Here is an 18,219-nt window from a genome sequence, read left to right on the forward strand (position 1 = left end):
TACAATGTGTACAATTATCTCCTTAAGGTGATCAATCTCCCAACACTCACTAGAATGCAAGGTACCGCCAGCTCAGTAAATGTAATATCGATGTCATGTTGCATATTTTGTGTTAAACTGAAAGCAGAATTGTCGCCGACCGGTACAAAACCTCAATAAGTGGCCAAACGTGTTTTTATTCCTGGTTTTGCACAATGAGGATCGAGGTAACGCAGTTATGTGATTGGTTACAAATACTTGTATTGCTCATCACACCCAACCTTTCCCACAAAATAAATGTTATTGCTGCCATCTAGTGGTGGTTCTAACTTGTGGCCAATTATTTTGTTGTCCCACTTTATGGATTGTCCAATACATTATTATTACTCCCCCCCCCCCCCCCCCCCCCCCCCCCACCTCAGCCACATTTCGGGGACTGGGAATCCAGATGTGGATATTACATTTTTGTTCAATTAATTAAAACTGAGCACGAGACCCTGCCCTTGGGCATGTTAATATTTACATTCCCGATGCCTGTGTGAACTTTCACCCTTGTTGCATGATAAGATTTTAAAAATTGAGTGCATTTTGCTCATTTTGTGAGCATGTGTGAGCATTAATTCCTTGACTACTGAATGGTGCTTCATATTGATGAAGTTAACACATGTGTGAAGTACGTTTACCTATATTGAGTTTGAGTATGTCAGATGTTTTATACCAAAATTGGGGCATGTGACTCAATCACCAAAATAGACTTGCATTTCTATAACATCTTCCATCACCTCAGGACACCCCAAAGCATTCTGCAGCCAATGAAGTACTTTTAAAGTGACCAGATAATCTTCACTGTGTTCAATGAGGTATAAACATTGGCCACAACACCGGGGTAAAGCTGCCCCATTCTACTTCAAAGTAGTGTCATGAGATATTTTATACCCACTAGAGAGGGTAGGCCAGGTTTCAATTTGATGCCTCAACTGACAGACAGCAATTCCTTTAGTGTTCCACTGAACTGTCAGGGTAGATTTTGTGCTGGAGCCTCTAAAGTTGTTTTTACTGTCATGACCACCCTGGGCTAGTGCGCAGTCCCACTTGACACACAGTCGCACCACAGGGGAAATAAGATTTTATTTTAAATACCCGAGGTCCTTGGTTAACCCCAATAAACTGCAGTCACCAGATTTTTAGCTTTAACACCTTTTATTATGTACAATATTATAAGTAAACGGACAAAAAATGCAACTAAGATAAAAGCAAATTACTGCAGATGCTGGAATGTAAAGCAAAAACAGAAAATACCACACAATCTCAGCAGGTCTGACAGCATCTGTAGAGAGAGAAGGGAGCTAATATTTTGAGTCTGGATGACTCTTTGACAAAGAGAAAATGTAACAGGCTATCTACTACCCCTTTCCAAACCCCCCTCCGCCCTTCCTGACTACCCCCACTCTCTATTCACCCACACTCAGACAAACAACACAGAAGAGAAAGGGAGGCCGGAAAGGGAAATAAAATATTAATAAAAATGAAAGGATAAAGATCTTTGATGCACTGGGATGACTTCTAGTCAGTGTCTTTCTGATGTTCAGCTTTCGTTTCGATACCTCTTCTTTCTTAGCTTGAGATGGTTTTCTCTGGCAAGGTTGTCTCCTTACTTTGCAGACTGAGCATCATTCCAAAAGGCTAGAAGACTGTGGTCTGACCCAATGACACAAACCCCCTCCCTCCAGTCCAATCTTCCTCCGCCTGGTCAAACTCTCCCCCCCTCCCCGGTTGAACTAAGCCCCTCCCCCTCCTCTGACACCTCCCACCCCCTCCTGTCTGTTCCCCCTCCCATCCGGCACTCTGGTCTGATTTCCCCCCCCCCCCCCCCCCCCCCCCCGACTCTGGTCTGATGCCCCCTCCCTCTCCAGTCTGGTCCCTCTCCCCGCCCCCATTGTTTGGACCACTCACCTTTTAATTGTCTCTTTAAACACCTTCTTTATAACAGCCACTGCCCTAAAAAGAGACCGTTTCTTACCTATTTGCATCCCAGTTACTCCACGCCAGTGCAGGCAGGTGCACACTTCCTTTCTCCTGTCTCACCCATGAAGGTTCGTCAAGACAGGAGCTTCAGAATCCCAGTGAAGCTAAGTCCATCAAAGTGGAAATCCACTGCAGATTGCCTCTCTGCGGATGTTACTGTGTGTTCAAAATCCTGTACTTGCTTTGTTCGTAAGCTAATGTGCGCTCCCACGCACTGTGTGCACAGGTTAATTCTACAAAATGAAAGCTGAGCAGATATTTTATTAACTTATTACACTTGTTACATTAAAATAACATTTTGGAGATATATTATTCACTACATCATCATGGTGAGGGGGAGGTGTGGGGGGAACACATACTCATGTTCCAAGGACACCTGGGCACAGACATAACCATGGATGAGGGGCAACAGATGGGTCAACTGTCTCTTTATATATGCTAAAGGAACTAACCAGTGACTGCCACCACACCCCCTCACCCAACCTGTGCACACTTAACCTTAGGTATACACTTCATATTTGTAAATGTTAATTTGCACAAGGTTGGTGCAAAATTAATTTTGTCCATACACACTTTGTCGATGTGCCAAATTCCACAGATGAAACTTGATGCCTGGGTGTTGAATGACATTAGACCATGTTTTCATACTGGGACTCGAAATTTCATCTGCAGTCAATTACTTTTAACAGACATCCTACCAATTACGTGATTGGCATATTAACCGTGACCTTTATGATCGATCTCCTTCTTAAAACAGGTTTAAAGAGACTTTACATTTAAATCAAACATTTTTTTTCTTAACCAATACAATTTATATTAAGCAGAGTTCACTGGCTGCTAGGGTTTTGGAAAGAAGTACAGAGATGCATAGGTTTTCATCACTGCTCACCATCCTATAACCCTTTGCCACACAGTTTTTATTATATTATGTTTGTGCATCAGTTGGACTCAGTAATAGCACCCTTATTCTGAGTGAGAAAGTTGTGAATTAAATTTTCATGCTGGCACATACACTTCAGTTCAGCATTTTTCTAGGTGCCATCTCTCTGTGTGGAGTTTGCACATTCTCCCTGTGTCTGCGTTGGTTTCCTCCGGGTGCTCTGGTTTCCTCCCACAGTCCAAAGATGTGCAGGTTATGTGGATTGGATGTTATAAATTGTCCCTTAGAATCCAAAGATGTGCAGGTTTAGTTGTATTGGCCCCTGATCAATGAGCGGGATTATGGGGATTGGGCAGAGGAGTAGTCCGAGGTAGAATGCTTCTTCAGAGGGTGGCTATGGACTCATTGGGCTGAATGGTCTCCTCTGCACTGTAGGTATTCTATGGATTCAATGGATATTTCAGATAAACTATTAAGTCACTGCTTTCACACAGTGTTTTTATACAATATAAAATGATCCCATGGTACCTTTTTATTTCAAGAAGAACTAAGGGTCTCTCCTTATGTCTTAGAATATGTTCAACCCTCAGCCAACACATATCAAAACACATTACTTGGTAATTTATCCCATTTCTGTTTGTGAAACTTTGTAAACATTGACTGTTGTATTTACCCAGATAACGACAGTGGCAACCCTTCAAAAGTACTTCACATCTATAGTTTTGGGACGAGACCTCTGGTCGTGCCATGAGCTGAGTGGTCGCATGAAAGCTGGCTCACATTTGGAAACTCTTCTTTGGACCTTTTCGACCTGATGAACTGGTACCAAACCTGGAAAAAAACACTCAAATCTGACCCTCATCAATAACTCAACTGGTCTGGAATGCCAGTGAATCGCTAGGCAGGATGCAAGGGGAGCAGAAATGGGCAGAGCAAAACCCCAGTATCAGAGCCAGTGGATTGGCGTGCCAACACAAATCTGAACATGGCGGACCCAGCAGAGTCATCAACCTCATCCCAGTATTTGACGGAGGGGCTGATGGAGTTCATCTCAAAATGACTCTGAAGCACAGGGAGGCAGTAAAGGAGGGCCTAATGTCAACAATCGAGACGGCAATCGAGGCCTCACTGGGCTGCATACGGGGGTCAATAGACTGGGTGGAGCAATGGCTGGAGACCCAAGGAGCGACAATTCGTGAAGTGAAAAAGGCAGTTACTGGACAGGATGATCAAATCGTCTCACTGGAGGCTGAAATAACAAGGTTGGCAGTGTGCCAAAAAACTCAAAGGCCGGAATAGATAATCAGGGGATCCGGTCTCAGCCCCAGAACCTCCGGATCGTTGGGCTACCAGAGGGCACAGAAGGTAGGAGCCCAACTGAGTTCATATCAAAGATGCTTGGGGAGCTGGTCGGGGAGGAGGGCTTCATTAAACCTCCAGAGGTAGACATAGCCGACAGGTCACTCCTACAGGGGAACCACTGAGGACAGTAGTCGTCAGGCTCCACAGTTACCAGGACAAGGAGCATATCCTGAGTTGAACGAAGAACGCATGGACTTGCAACTGGAAAGGACATGCCATCCATGTCTACCAGGACATTGGAGCCAACCTGGCTAAACGTCGAGTTGAATTCAATAGGGCCAGGATGGCCCCGCAAAATTCTGGGTCACATACAAGAACAGGGTCCACTTTTTTAACACGTCAGAGGAGGCAAACAAATTTGTGAAAAGGTATGGACTGAGCAAGAACTGACCGGAAGGGCACGAGGTCAGAGACATTTATGAACGTTGGGAGTGTATGCATTGTTCTTTTTTTTTTTCCTTTCTCTTTCTCCTTTGTAGTTTTTGTTCCTTTTTGTGGTTATTTTCATTATGTCACTTTCTGTGGATGTCTATTGGGGAATATGATGAAACAAAATAGAGGGTGTATGATACAAGTCAGGTGAACTTTTTAAGTGAGAACCAGATCAGGTTCGATAGGTTGAGAGGGAAAGTGGAGAAGAAATTAGATCTCGCATTAGATCTCGCGAGACATTGAAATGTGAATGCTGCCCATTATGTGGTTTTTTAGAAAATTTGCATATTAAAGCGAGGCATGGGCTCAATCTCCCTCACCTCAGAGAGCTTGGGTGTGCACCATTCAGTACTGGTCTCCATAAACGGGGTCCCGATGGAACTGTACTCGTGGGGGTCTCCCAGGGGATTGGAGGTCCCAGGTCCATGCCATTTGGGCAGTCCCACCTGTGTGCCAGCCTGGCAAGATGCCCAGGTGGCACAGCCATCTGGCAGGGGCACTATCAGATGTCAGGTTGTCCCTGCCAAGAATTTTGTGCACGGATGCGATTGGGCTGGGGTGCCCCGTGCTGGTGTTGGGGAAGTGCAGGGAGACGTGGATCCTCTCTTAGTGTGTTGGGGGGGGGAGAGCCGTTTCGGGGGCCTCAGAGATGGGGACTCCATCCAATTTCTCACTACACTGAGGAGTTCCGGCGAGCGGAGCTCCTCAGTGTACAAAACGGAGCTATGTGTGGCCTTGGCCGCAAGTTCTCCATTGTGGCCCCTAATCAATTGCAAGTCGCGTTTTAAAGACTTGTGTTTCTCTGTGCTGCGAGCACCAGGAAACACGCAGCTAAACACGCTCGCTATGAGACTTTGTTCCCATTTAGTTAAATTGCACCCTGGGACACCATTGCTTCCCGATCTGGGCAGCACGGTGGCGCAGAGGATTAGCCCTGCTGCCTCACAGTGCCAAGGTCCCAGGTTCGATCCCGGCTGTGGGTCACTGTCCGTGTGGAGTTTGCACACTATCCCCGTGTTTACATGGGTTTGGCTCCCACAACCCAAAGATGTGCAAGCTAGATAGATTGGCCACGCTAAATTGCCCCTTAATTCGAAAACATGAATTGGGTTCTCTAGATTTATTTTAAAAAGTAGCGTTCGATCTCTCCCCACACTGAATAGTTCTGCCAAGCAGGAAATGGGACTAAGTGCGGCCTCGTCGGGTGTTCTCCGCTGAGGCCCTGAATCGAACCGGAGTCGCGATAGATAGCATGCCGTTTCTCGGCACTGCGTGCGTCGGGAAATACCCGACTAAACACGTTCGTCCCGGGACTCTTCTGACTTGGCAAGATCACACCCTGTATCTTTTACCATTTTCACAGAATTAAAGAAAAAAGGATAAATTAATATCTGTTGTCTTTGAGTGCAGTATATGGATGGTTCATAAATTTGAGTGTACGTGGATGGTGATGATAGCTCGAATTAAGAATGATTTAAAATTAAGTGGATTTGAGGAACACATTTTACAGAGATACCAATAATGACTGAATTTAACCCCTTTCACTTTTAGATTAAGTTTCGCCATCTCTGTGCCTCCGTGGGGGCTGTACTACGCTTCTGTGCATCCTTCAGTTCACACTAGTTTGGTACCCAAGTAGAATTAAACTGTACCCAGTGTCAATGTAAGACTGCTATCCGAGGGAATCCCACACAACTCTGCTCCTCAGAGAGGCTGGACCTCGACTGTAGAATTACACCCCTCCAGGGTGTGTGTGAAATTATCCTACACTTGCATCCAAAGTCATACCTTGTTGGCTGTTGCACCATTCGGGAGAGTATCAATCATCCACTCATAAGAAACAATGGTTTGACCAATGGAGTATGAGATGTCTTCTAAAATGGAATATTCAAGTTACAAAGATGAGGTTCTAATTCTCGGAATAGGTGTGCCTCGAGTTAGAATTGGTCCAATTAGATGCGTCTCAAGAAGGCGAAGTTACAGCAGTGGGGCCCGAATTGCAAAGGATCACTGCGTCTTAAGCCACTACTGCAGATGTCTTCCTATTTGGGAATGTGTAAGATTAGATTCGTGGATCTCGAAGGCGTCTGCGGGAGGCTCGAATGTTACAAAGTATCTCAGGATCGGCGTCTGCAGATGTCATTGCCCCCGGCCTGCCTCCCTAAATGGTAACGCAGGAGGGCCTTCAGTTAAAAATAAATACGCTGCATATGTCGTTTCTGCTTAGGCAGCACCTTCTCTCGCGTGAACATATAGTTTTTTTTAAACAAATAACGTCGTTTGTGTGAAACAAATGTTAAATGTTACCCATAGAAACTCCATCGAAAAGGGCTCCAGCGATCAAGTGAAATGTCCTCCCACGAAAGGAGGTTAAACGAGCTTTGATGCAGGCCTTGACTCACTGAATGTTTCACTGAACAAGGACGGCGGCAGAGTAAAATTGGAAGGGGTTGGGTGGGGGTGGGGGAGGGGCGGTGTTGGTGACAGTGGAGAAAACGATCCCTCTCCAGCAATTCAATCAGCACTGATGCAGAAACTCGTCCAGGCGGCATTCAACATAAGGGAAGCTCACGTGTTCGGAAATTAAGCGCCTCGCAATCTGATTCTGTAGTGGAGTAAACCTTTTTTGAAAATAAATTTAGAGTACCCAATTCATTTTTCCAATTAAGGGGCAATTCAGCGCGACCAATCCAGCTATCCTGCACATCTTTTGGGTTGTGGGGGCAAAACCCACACAAACATAGAACATACAGTGCAGAAGGAGGCTATTCAGCCCATCGAGTCTGCACCGACCGATTTAAGCCCTCACTTTCAGCCTATCCCCGAAACCCAATAACCCCTCCTAACCTTTTTTGGTCACTAAGGGCAATTTATCATGGCCAATCCACCTAACCTGCACATCTTTGGGCTGTGGGAGGAAACCGGAGCACCCGGAGGAAACCCACGCAGACACAGGGAGAACGTGCAAACTCCGCACAGACAGCGACCCAGCGGGGAATCGAACCTGGGACCCTGGCGCTGTGAAGCCACAGTGCTATCCACTTGTGCTACCCACTTTTTTTTTTCTTTTATAAAATAAATTTAAATCATTTAAGTTCATTGAACCTTTCTGACCCAGTCCCTTTAATTAGAAATTTGACGAATTCAGTGTTTGAGAACCTAGAACAACTGGGAGAATGTGCAAACTCCACACGAACAGTGATCCAGAATCGAACCTGGGATCTCGGCGCCGTGAGGCAGCAGTGCTACTGACTGTGCCGTGCTGCCCTCTGTAGGGGAGTAAACCTAACAATTCACAGTTCCCTGCCTGAATTTGGCGCCAGGGTCAATCATAGAATTTACAGTGCAGAAGGAGGCCATTTGGCCCATCGAGTCTGCACCAGCCCTTGGAAAGAGCACACCTCCACCCTATCCCGTAACCCCACCTAACCTTTTTGGACACTAAGGGCAATTTAGCAAAGCCAATCCACCTAACCTGCACATCTTTGGACTATGGGAGGAAACCGGAGCACCTGGAGGAAACCCACGCAGACACGGGGACAACATGCAGACATCGCACAGACAGTGACGCAAGCCGGGAATCGAACCTGTATTGTTGAAATAAATACCACCAAATAAACTCATTATTTTAACAAAAGCAAAATGCCTGCCGTGCTGGAATTATTTAAAAAGTTATTTTTTATTGATTTTCATTTATATTTATGACAAAAGAGAACACACAGGAAACATATACAGAAACGCAAGGCATGTTTACAGTAAATGATGCTGAAAGTGCTGGAAAGAGCCAACATGCCAGGCATTATGTGTGGGGAGAGAAAGACGTTTTAGGTCAGCAATAGTTGATCAGAAATGTTCAGGACATTCCAAAAACACTTAACAGGCAAATATATTTCAAATGTAGAGAAAAAGAAATTTGTACACAATAACATTATGCCCTGATAATGTGTTTCAATGATATTAGTTGAGCGGTAGATATTAGCCAGCACCTTCAGCAGAATTCATAGAATCCCTACAGTGCTGAAGGAAGCCATTCGGTCCATCGCATCTGCACTGACCCTCTGAAAGAGCACCTTAGCGAGGCCCACTCCCCCGCTCTAGCCCCATTACCCCACCTAACCTGCACATCTTTGGACACCAAATTGCAATTTAGCATGGCCAATCCATGATCTCTTCCATTCATGCCATGGATATTTTAAACCCACAAGGGAGGATAGAGAGAGCCTCAGCTTAAACCCCAGCTGATCTTACTTATCTGCTGAGTTATTTGAACCTGTAACCCTCTGATTTATAGGTTTCTTAAATCTCCCTTCACTTTCGTTCATCTCATTCCTTCACGGACAAAGATTTGTTTGGAAAGTTGTATTTTTCTTCTCATCAGGTGCAGACTCTCAGGCCTATCCCTGGCCAGCAGATTCTCCCACAATGGGTGCAAGAGGCTTTGAGGGTAAGAGTGCTAAAACTCAGCCACAGCTTACACCTTGGTATATGAGTCCTTAAAAGACTAAAACAAACATAAAATGCTGTGAATCCAGATGTTGGAGGACGACTTATAAAATTGGTACGACTTGAAAAATGTTCATGATCATCAAACAAACTTGCAATTTTCAGGATCCCAAGATCCCAATAAGGCATTTTTGAAGTGTCACTGGTATAATCAGTTTATATTGTATAATTTTAAGTACAGGGGAATTTGATGCAATCAAACTCTTCAAACTCATTCTGAGGATGAAGGCATCATTAATAAAGCCAGCATTTATTGCCAATAAAGTGAGTGGAAGTCACCGTGGTCAAGAGGACTATAGGTTAGTCTCCATTTGTTGAGAGCGAAAGAGTGCTAACTGGTGGGGATTTAACCTGAGGATCAACTCAGGCAAAAGTTAAGGTTGATAAGGCTGGGACTTTATGCATAGGCTCAGTCGATAGGGGAATTGAACCAATGCTGTTGGTGTCATTCTGCATCACGAACCAGCTGTCCAGCCAATTGAGCTAACTGAACTGCCCCTGGACTGAAAATTCCCAGCTGAGGTCAATGCATCTTTCAATGGTCCGTGAAATTGTTCATCCCACCCACAACAACTGCTTTGGTAGACAGGGCACAAGATTTACGAATTTATTTGCATATTAGGCCAGATTCTTCTGCAGCAATAATGGCGTGGCGAATTGTGTTCAGTTTTTTTTCTATAAATTTAGAGTACCCAAACTTATTTTTTCTAATTAAGGGGCAATTTAGTGTGGCCAATCCTCCTGCCCTGCACATCTTTTGGGTTGTGGGGGTGAGGCCCATACAGACATGGATAGAATGTGCAAACGCCACACAGACAGTGACCCGAGGCCAGGATTGAACCTGGGTCCTTGGAGCCATGAGGCAGCAGTGCTAACCATGGTGCCACCGTGCTGGCCCGTGTTCAATATTTTTAAAGTATTAATAGGGCAGACATTTCTAGCATGGACGGAAATCAGAATGGTAGAGTCTGAGATGAAATGCTCTTCCAGAATATGTGCTTTAATTGTGGCTCACTGAGCAGCCAACTCAGTATTCAAATATATGAAACAGTGTCATGTTGCTGTAATAATATCACATACATTCACCTGAAGATCTTAAGAGTTGTCCATTCCAGTGTAAATATTTTGAATTTTCTATTACTGACAAACAATCTTTCTGGCAGTGAATATTATTTTTACAAGTGTGGAGGCTCATTTCTTATCATTTGATTATTGTTGAAGATATTTTTTTTAGTTTCTTATTTTTCCCTTTTGTATCATTTCTCTTAGTTCGATTTTCATTTTCTTTATTTTGCTTTCCATATCTGATTTGACATTGAATACAATTTCTAGCTGACACCTGGTGCATGCTATGTGCTGCTTATTCACGTGTCTTCAATCTGATTGGTTACACAGATGTGAGCTCTGTTGACACTGGTTGCAAATACTCTGCAGAAGGTGCGGCAATATTCTGTCACTCTAATTTTTAATATTTATAGAATTTACAGTGCAGAAGGAGGCCATTCGGCCCATCGAATCTGCACTGGCTCTTGGAAAGAGCACCCTACCCAAGCCCATACCTCCACCCTATCCCCATAACTCAGAAACCCCACCTAACACTAAGGGACAATTTGGACCCTGAGGGCAATTTATCATGGCCACGTTGGGACTAACAACATAGGTAAAGCTAGGGTGGAGGACCTGTTCGGGGACTATCAAGCACTAGGAAGAAAATTGAAATACAGGTCCTCAAGGGTCATAATCTCCGGATTACTGCCCGAGCCACGTGCCAATTGGCATAGGGACAAGAAAATTAGGGAAGTAAACACGTGGCTAAGGGATTGGTGTGGGAAAGACGAATTCCACTTCATGGGACATTGGCATCAGTTTTGGAACCGGGGGGATCTGTACCGTTGGGACGGTCTCCACCTGAACCGATCTGGAACCAGTGTCCTAGCGAAGAGGATAAATAGGGTGGTCAGTAGGACTTTAAACTTCTGAGTTGGGGGGAAGGGAAAGTGAAAGCGACAGGGAGCATGGAGTTAAATGGCAAGATACGCAGGAGGATAACATGTAGGCAGGTGGATTTAAGCTTGAGGCAGACTAGGAATGCAACAAAAAGGAAGGATAACTTTGGACATCTTAGGACTTCCAATATCTGTAATGATAAGAAAGTTAGCATTAAGGCACTTTACCTGAATGCTCGTAGCATTTGTAACAAAGTAGACGAACTAATGGCACAGATCATCGTGAATGATTATGATGTGGTAGACATCACAGAGACATGGCTGCAGGGGGTTCAGGACTGGCAGTTAAACATCCAAGGATATACAACCTATCGAAAAGACAGGGAGGTGGGCCGAGGGGGTGGGGTTGCCTTGTTAGTTAAGAACAAAATTAAATCTATGGCACTAAACGACATAGGGTCGGATGATGTGGAGTCTGTGTGGGTAGAATTGAGGAACCACAAAGGCAAAAAAACCATAATGGGAGTTATGTACAGACCTCCTAACAGTGGTCAGGACCAGGGGCGCAACATGTACCGGGAAATACAAAAGGCATGTCAGAAAGGCAAGGTCACGGTGATCATGGGGGACTTCAATATGCAGGTGGATTGGGTAAATAACGTAGCCAGTGGATCCAAAGAAAAGGAATTCATGGAATGCTTACAAGATGGCTTTTTGGAACAGCTTGTCATGGAGCCCACAAGGGAGCAGGCTATTCTGGACCTAGTGCTATGTAATGAACCAGACTTTATAAAAGATCTTAAAGTAAGGGAACACTTAGGAAGCAGCGATCATAATATGGTTGAGTTCAGTCTGCAGTTTGAAAGAGAGAAGGCAAAATCGGATGTAATGGTGTTACAGTTAAATAAAGGTAATTACGAGGGCATGAGAGAGGAACTGGCGAAAATCGACTGGAAGCAGACCCTAGTGGGGAAGACAGCAGAGCAAAAATGGCAGGAGTTTGTATGCATAATTGAGGACACTGTACAGAGGTTCATCCCCAAGAAAAGAAAGATTATCCGGGGAGGGATTAGACAGCCATGGCTGACAAAGGCGGTCAGGAAATGTATCAAAGAAAAAGAGAGATCCTATAAAGTGGCCAAAAGCACTGGGAAATCAGAAGATTGGGAAGGCTACAAAAACAAACAGAGGTTAACAAAGAGACAAATAAGGAAGGAGAGGATCAAATATGAAGGCAGGCTAGCCAGTAATATAAGAAATGATAGTAAAAGTTTCTTTCAATACATAAGAAACAAACGACAGGCCAAAGTAGACATTGGGCCAATTCAAACTGATTCCGGAAAGCTAGTGATGGGAGATGAGGAAATGGCTGGAGAACTTAATAAGTACTTTGCGTCTGTCTGCACAGTGGAAGACATGAGTAATATCCCAAAAATTATAGAGGGTCAGGGGGCTGAGTTGAGTATGGTTGCCATTACAAAAGAGATGGTGCTAAAAAAGCTAAAAGGTCTTAAAATTGACAAATCTCCTGGCCCCGATGGGCTACACCCTAGAGTTCTGAGGGAGGTGGCTGAAGAAATAGCGGAAGCGTTGGTTGAGATCTTTCAAAAATCACTGGAGTCAGGGAAAGTCCCGGACGATTGGAAGATCGCTGTTGTAACCCCCTTGTTCAAGAAAGGATCAAGGCAAAAGATGGAAAATTATAGGCCAATTAGCCTAACCTCGGTTGTTGGTAAAATTCTAGAATCGATCGTTAAGGATGAGATTTCTAAATTCTTGGAAGAGCAGGGTCGGATTAGAACAAGTCAACATGGATTTAGTAAGGGGAGGTCGTGCCTGACGAACCTGTTAGAATTCTTTGAGGAGGTGACAAGTAGGTTAGACCAGGGAAACCCAGTGGATGTGGTCTATCTGGATTTCCAAAAGGCCTTTGATAAGGTGCCACACAGGAGGCTGCTGAGTAAGGTGAGGGCCCATGGTGTTCGAGGTGAGCTACTGGCATGGGTTGAGGATTGGCTGCCTGACAGAAGGCAGAGAGTTGGGATAAAAGGTTCTTTTTCGGAATGGCAGCCGGTGACCAGCGGTGTCCCACAGGGTTCAGTGTTGGGGCCGCAGCTGTTCACCATATATATTAATGATCTGGATGAAGGGACTGGGGGCATTCTAGCGAAGTTTGCCGATGATACGAAGTTAGGTGGTCAGGCAGGTAGTGCTGAGGAAGTGGGGAGGCTGCAGAAGGATCTAGACAGTTTGGGAGAGTGGTGCAGGAAATGGCTGATGCAATTCAACATGAGAAAATGTGAGGTCTTGCACTTTGGAGAAAAGAATCCAAGCATAGACTACTTTCTAAACGGTGAGAAAATTCATAATGCCAAAGACAAAGGGATCTGGGAGTGCTAGTCGAGGATTCCCTAAAGGTAAACATGCAGGTTGAATCTGTGATTAAGAAAGCGAATGCAATGTTGTCATTTATCTCAAGAGGGTTGGAATATAAAAGCAGCGATGTGCTACTGAGCCTTTATAAGGCTCTGGTTAGGCCCCATTTGGAGTACTGTGTCCAGTTTTGGGCCCCACATCTCAGGAAGGACATACTGGCACTGGAGCGTGTCCAGCGGAAATTCACACGGATGATCCCTGGAATGGCGGGTCTAACATATGATGAACGGCTGAGGATCCTGGGATTGTATTCATTGGAGTTTAGAAGGTTAAGGGGAGATCTAATAGAAACTTACAAGATAATACATGGCTTAGAAAAGGTGGACGCAAAGAAACTGTTTCCATTAGGCGAGGAGACGAGGACCCGTGGGCACAGCCTTAGAATTAGAGGGGGTAAATTCAGAACAGAAATACGGAGACATTTCTTCAGCCAGAGAGTGGTGGGCCTGTGGAATTCATTTCCGCGGAGTGCAGTGGAGGCCGGGACGCTAAATGGCTTCAAGGCAGAGATAGATAAATTCTTGATGTCGCGAGGAATTAAGGGCTACGGGGAGAATGCTGGTAGGTGGAGTTGAAATGCCCATCAGCCATGATTGAATGGCGGAGTGGACTCGATGGGCCGAATGGCCTTACTTCCACTCCTATGTCTTATGGTCTTATGGTCTTAATCCACCTAACCTGCACATCTTTGGACTGTGGGAGGAAACTGGAGCACCCGGAGGAAATCCACGCACACACGGGGAGAAAGTGCAGACTCCACACAGACAGTGACCCAACGGGGAATCGAACCTGGGACCCTGGTGCTGTGAAGCATTTGTGCTATCCACAATGCTACCGTGCTGCCCTGTAAGTCGTGCTTCCCATTCTTTCCCACTGTGACCCCATTTTGAAGCTTGACAATTGCTGTAACTGAGCCATGTGGGGGGAGGGGGCAGAGCTGTGAGGGGGTGAGGTGAAGAGCTGTGCTAGCAGCAGAGGAGGTGAAGAGCTGTGAAAGTGAGGGGGTGTTTGGGTGTTGTGAGGGCAGAGATCTGTTTAAACTGCAGGCTTTTTAAGTAAGAACACCTAACTTTTCACTGGAATTTTGGAACAGGGTCTGTTAGGATGCGCCCATCATTGACTAGAACCCAAAAATTTAATGAGGCCTCACAGTTGTTAACACTGGGTCATAGGCAGTCATTGCTACCTTGGAGCTCATGGCCACAAAATTTCTTCTTGTGTCCCCAGTGCGAGCCGCAACCCACAGTTTGGGAAGTGCCTGCAACAAGTTCAGAGCAAAAGTTATGGCAAGTACAATGAATTACTTTCAGTGTGTATTCACATGAGAGCAAAATTCTACCCATTATCTAGAGTCAGCTAATTATATTGCTTTATTTCTTATCAATGCTATGCAGGTGCTTATCATTCAATGTAAGCCTGAGACTGAGTGGGTGACTCTCAGGACTGATAGGCTGATGTCAGATTGGTTTTACTAATGTAGTTTCTATTGGCACTGCTCAGGAGCACTTTGTGCTTTGGGCCCAGGAATAATGGAAGATTGGAGGAGAGGTTACCATTCCTTTGACTTGAGACACTATGTATATATGACCATGCCAAGAGGTTGGGCCCCTTGTAAAGAACTGCTCTATTTCCTTACCCAACATTATTACTGCCCAGTCCCTCCTATACATACATGTTTCTGTTACTCATAAATCTTTTTCAGCTGTTTCCTTTCTCTTTAATGATCAGCAAATTCTACTATTTCTATTGAACAGGAACTAAATCTGGAGCTGTGAGAGCCAGGGACAGATCCACGAGAGCCAAGGATAGAACCACAGAATTATGATGGTTGCAGAATAAAACAAATAGAAGATTGTGCAAGTTTAGGCTACTATACAGTCAGAGGACTGTTGAATAGTGGATCTGAACAAACTTGGAATTGCCAACATCTACAATGAGGACATCTATAGGGGGAGAGAACATCATTATAGATCAGTGCTGTTGGTTTACTGGGCACATAACATCAATTTTTAAATGGACGTTTGAATATTGAGCCTAAATGTGTCTGGGCCCTGAGAAATGAGATTATGGGCATGTATGGTGATTTTGTCCATGAGGAAAGATGGCCCTGGGACAAAGGATGTTAAAATTCCTTGGAATGCAGGACAGCAGTGATGAAGAAATTGTAAAGTACAGTTGGGAAAACTATTGGTTACGTTTTGAGGAATAATTTAGGGGTGTGTAGTGGAGTGGGCTGGTACAGATTGTGATGAATGTAAGAAACTGTCTGATATATATTTTATATTTTTTTCAGAAATGTTATTAAAACCTGGGTTAAGTTGCATACAGACATTATGTCTGCTAAAGCTGTAACTAAGGGGTTGTGAGTGCTGCAATCATTGAGTTTGCATGTGAAGTTTTGTTCTACTAATAGATTTGAGAACCATTTACTTATTTACAGCTAGCTCATGAAATATTATTTATGTTTAAATGACAAGTAGGATGTAGATAATTGTTGAGGGGTATTGTGTTTGGTCCTGAGTAAAAAGGTCATGGGACATCTAGTGGGAGGAAATGGAAGAGCATCTCATGCTTTGGGTACAGATGATATAATTAAGGGGATGAGCCAGGTCTGTCTGTAAAAGTTATTTCTTCCTCGAGTTTTATTTCTGTTAATATAAATTTAGAATACCCAATTCTTTTTTCCAATTAAGGGGAAATTTAGCGTGCCAATGCACCTACCCTGCACATATTTTTAGATTGTGGGAGTGAGACCCAAGCAAACACAGGGAGAATGTGCAAACTCCACACGGACAGTGACCCGATTGAATCCAGGTCTTTGGAACCATGAGGAGGCAGTGCTAACCACTGCACTACTGTGCCTTCCCCTCTAGGGTTTTAATTTGAACAGAGTTGTTTCAGTTTCAATCCTGAAAGGTTCTTTCTCCAACAATCCTGCATAGAGAAAAGCAAGTAAAAAACCTGATTCTTAACTTCATTCATGAGTGGTATTTGAACTATAGTGGTTTGCTTAGTTGGAATATAGTGACAGATTTAGGAAGTGAGTTAAAGTTTATTCCTTTGCTTAAAATTATTGTAGCTGTTAACTGTAAAGCTATTTCTCTGTTGTTAATGCAATTAATTCTGTTTTTAAATTAAAGTTTGCTTTAATATAAAAATACATTTAGAAGAGTGCTATCATTCTGTGGTGCAGTAACCTTTCCTCACAGTTTTACAAATTGCAAATAGTTGGGTTACAATGTGTTTGGAGCATTTTGAAGGAAAAATTGTGAGGTAGGAGCATGTAGCAATAACTTATTGTAAATGAGGAAAGTAATTTAAATAATGAGGGGAAAATGAACCAGGCTTAAAGTTTAAAAAGGGACCCCACAACAGACACCATGATCAATTTAGATAGGTGGTAGCAGTTGGTAAATTTGCAAAAATCCGGGCTATTCACAGTAATTTCATTGAAGCCTACTTGTGACAATAAGTGATTATTTTATTATAAGTTTGCTATGGAAAACTAATGCCCCATGGTATTCCTAATCAGAGACTAACCTACAAGTCAGCCCTGTGGTTATGTTGCAGTAAAGCAGTAATCACTTTTTTAGATATAATTGATAGCATAGGAACATTGGACTTAGAAGCAGGAGTAGTCCAGTTGGTCCTTCAAACATGTTCCACAATTCAATGAGATAATAAAATCATGGCTGATCTTAACTCCACTTTGCAGTCTGTCCCCAGAACCCCTGATTCCTTTGCCAAAAAAATTGTCTAATTCTGCCTTGAATAAATTAAATGACCCAGACTATGCTGCTCTCCAGGGGGGAGAATTACACCGACTAATTGCCCTCTGACAGAAAAACCTTCTCCTCACCTTAGTCTTAAAAGGTCTCCCCCACAGATGGAAACATCCTGGTATGCAACCTGCCAGGTCCCTTCTGGATCTTAAATGTTTCAGTAAGATCACCTCTCATTCTCCCAAATTTCAATGGGTATAAGCCCAACTCATTCAGCCTTTCTTCATGAGATAAGTGCTTCATTCCAGGGATCCACTTGAAAGTGCAGTTTAATGTCTTATCCAAAAAACAACACCTCTGAAATTGCAGCATTCCTTCAGTGCTGTACTGAAGTGCCAGTCCTGATTTTCGTGTTGGAGTTGGAGTTAAATCTACAACCCATTCTGTCTTCCAGTCATACCTTGGGTGATCTGCTTCAACACCATTTTCCTGCACTATTCCCGTATGTTTTTAATATGTAGAAATCTATCAATTATTTAGTCTTGAATATACTCCAGGACACGCTCTTCACAGGTCTATGGGACAGAGAATTCCAAAGATTCACCAGCCTCTGAGTGAAAAGAATTCCTGCTTTTTTCAGCCCTAAATGACTGGAACCTGATCATGTGATGGTGTCCCCTTATTCTAGACTCTCCAACATCCTTCTTGCATCTACCCTGTTGAACCCTGTAAGAATTGTGCATGTTTGAATGCGATCACCTCGCATTCTTCTAAACCCCAGAGGATAAAGGCCCAGTCTATTTCATCTTTCCTCATAGGATAAGCCCTCCACCCTAGGAATTTGTTTGGTGAATCTTCATTGCACTCCCTCTGTGACAAGTATATCTTTCCTTGGGTCAAGAAACCAAAACTGTGCATAATACTCCAAGTTCGG

The 18,219-nt window shown here is 44.0% G+C and overlaps 1 long non-coding RNA gene across 1 annotated transcript; it reads right to left on the reverse strand.

The window, feature by feature from the left end:
• Positions 1-1,916: 1,916 nt before the first annotated feature.
• Positions 1,917-7,097, reverse strand: LOC119969420. Its single transcript, XR_005461349.1, has 3 exons — positions 6,467-7,097; positions 3,558-3,715; positions 1,917-3,324 (listed from the first exon to the last, which is right to left on the reverse strand). It is a non-coding gene; the product is annotated as an uncharacterized LOC119969420 (long non-coding RNA).
• Positions 7,098-18,219: the final 11,122 nt, after the last annotated feature.

Source organism: Scyliorhinus canicula, chromosome 7 (assembly GCF_902713615.1).
Source record: "Scyliorhinus canicula chromosome 7, sScyCan1.1, whole genome shotgun sequence".
Classification (NCBI taxonomy): domain Eukaryota; kingdom Metazoa; phylum Chordata; class Chondrichthyes; order Carcharhiniformes; family Scyliorhinidae; genus Scyliorhinus; species Scyliorhinus canicula.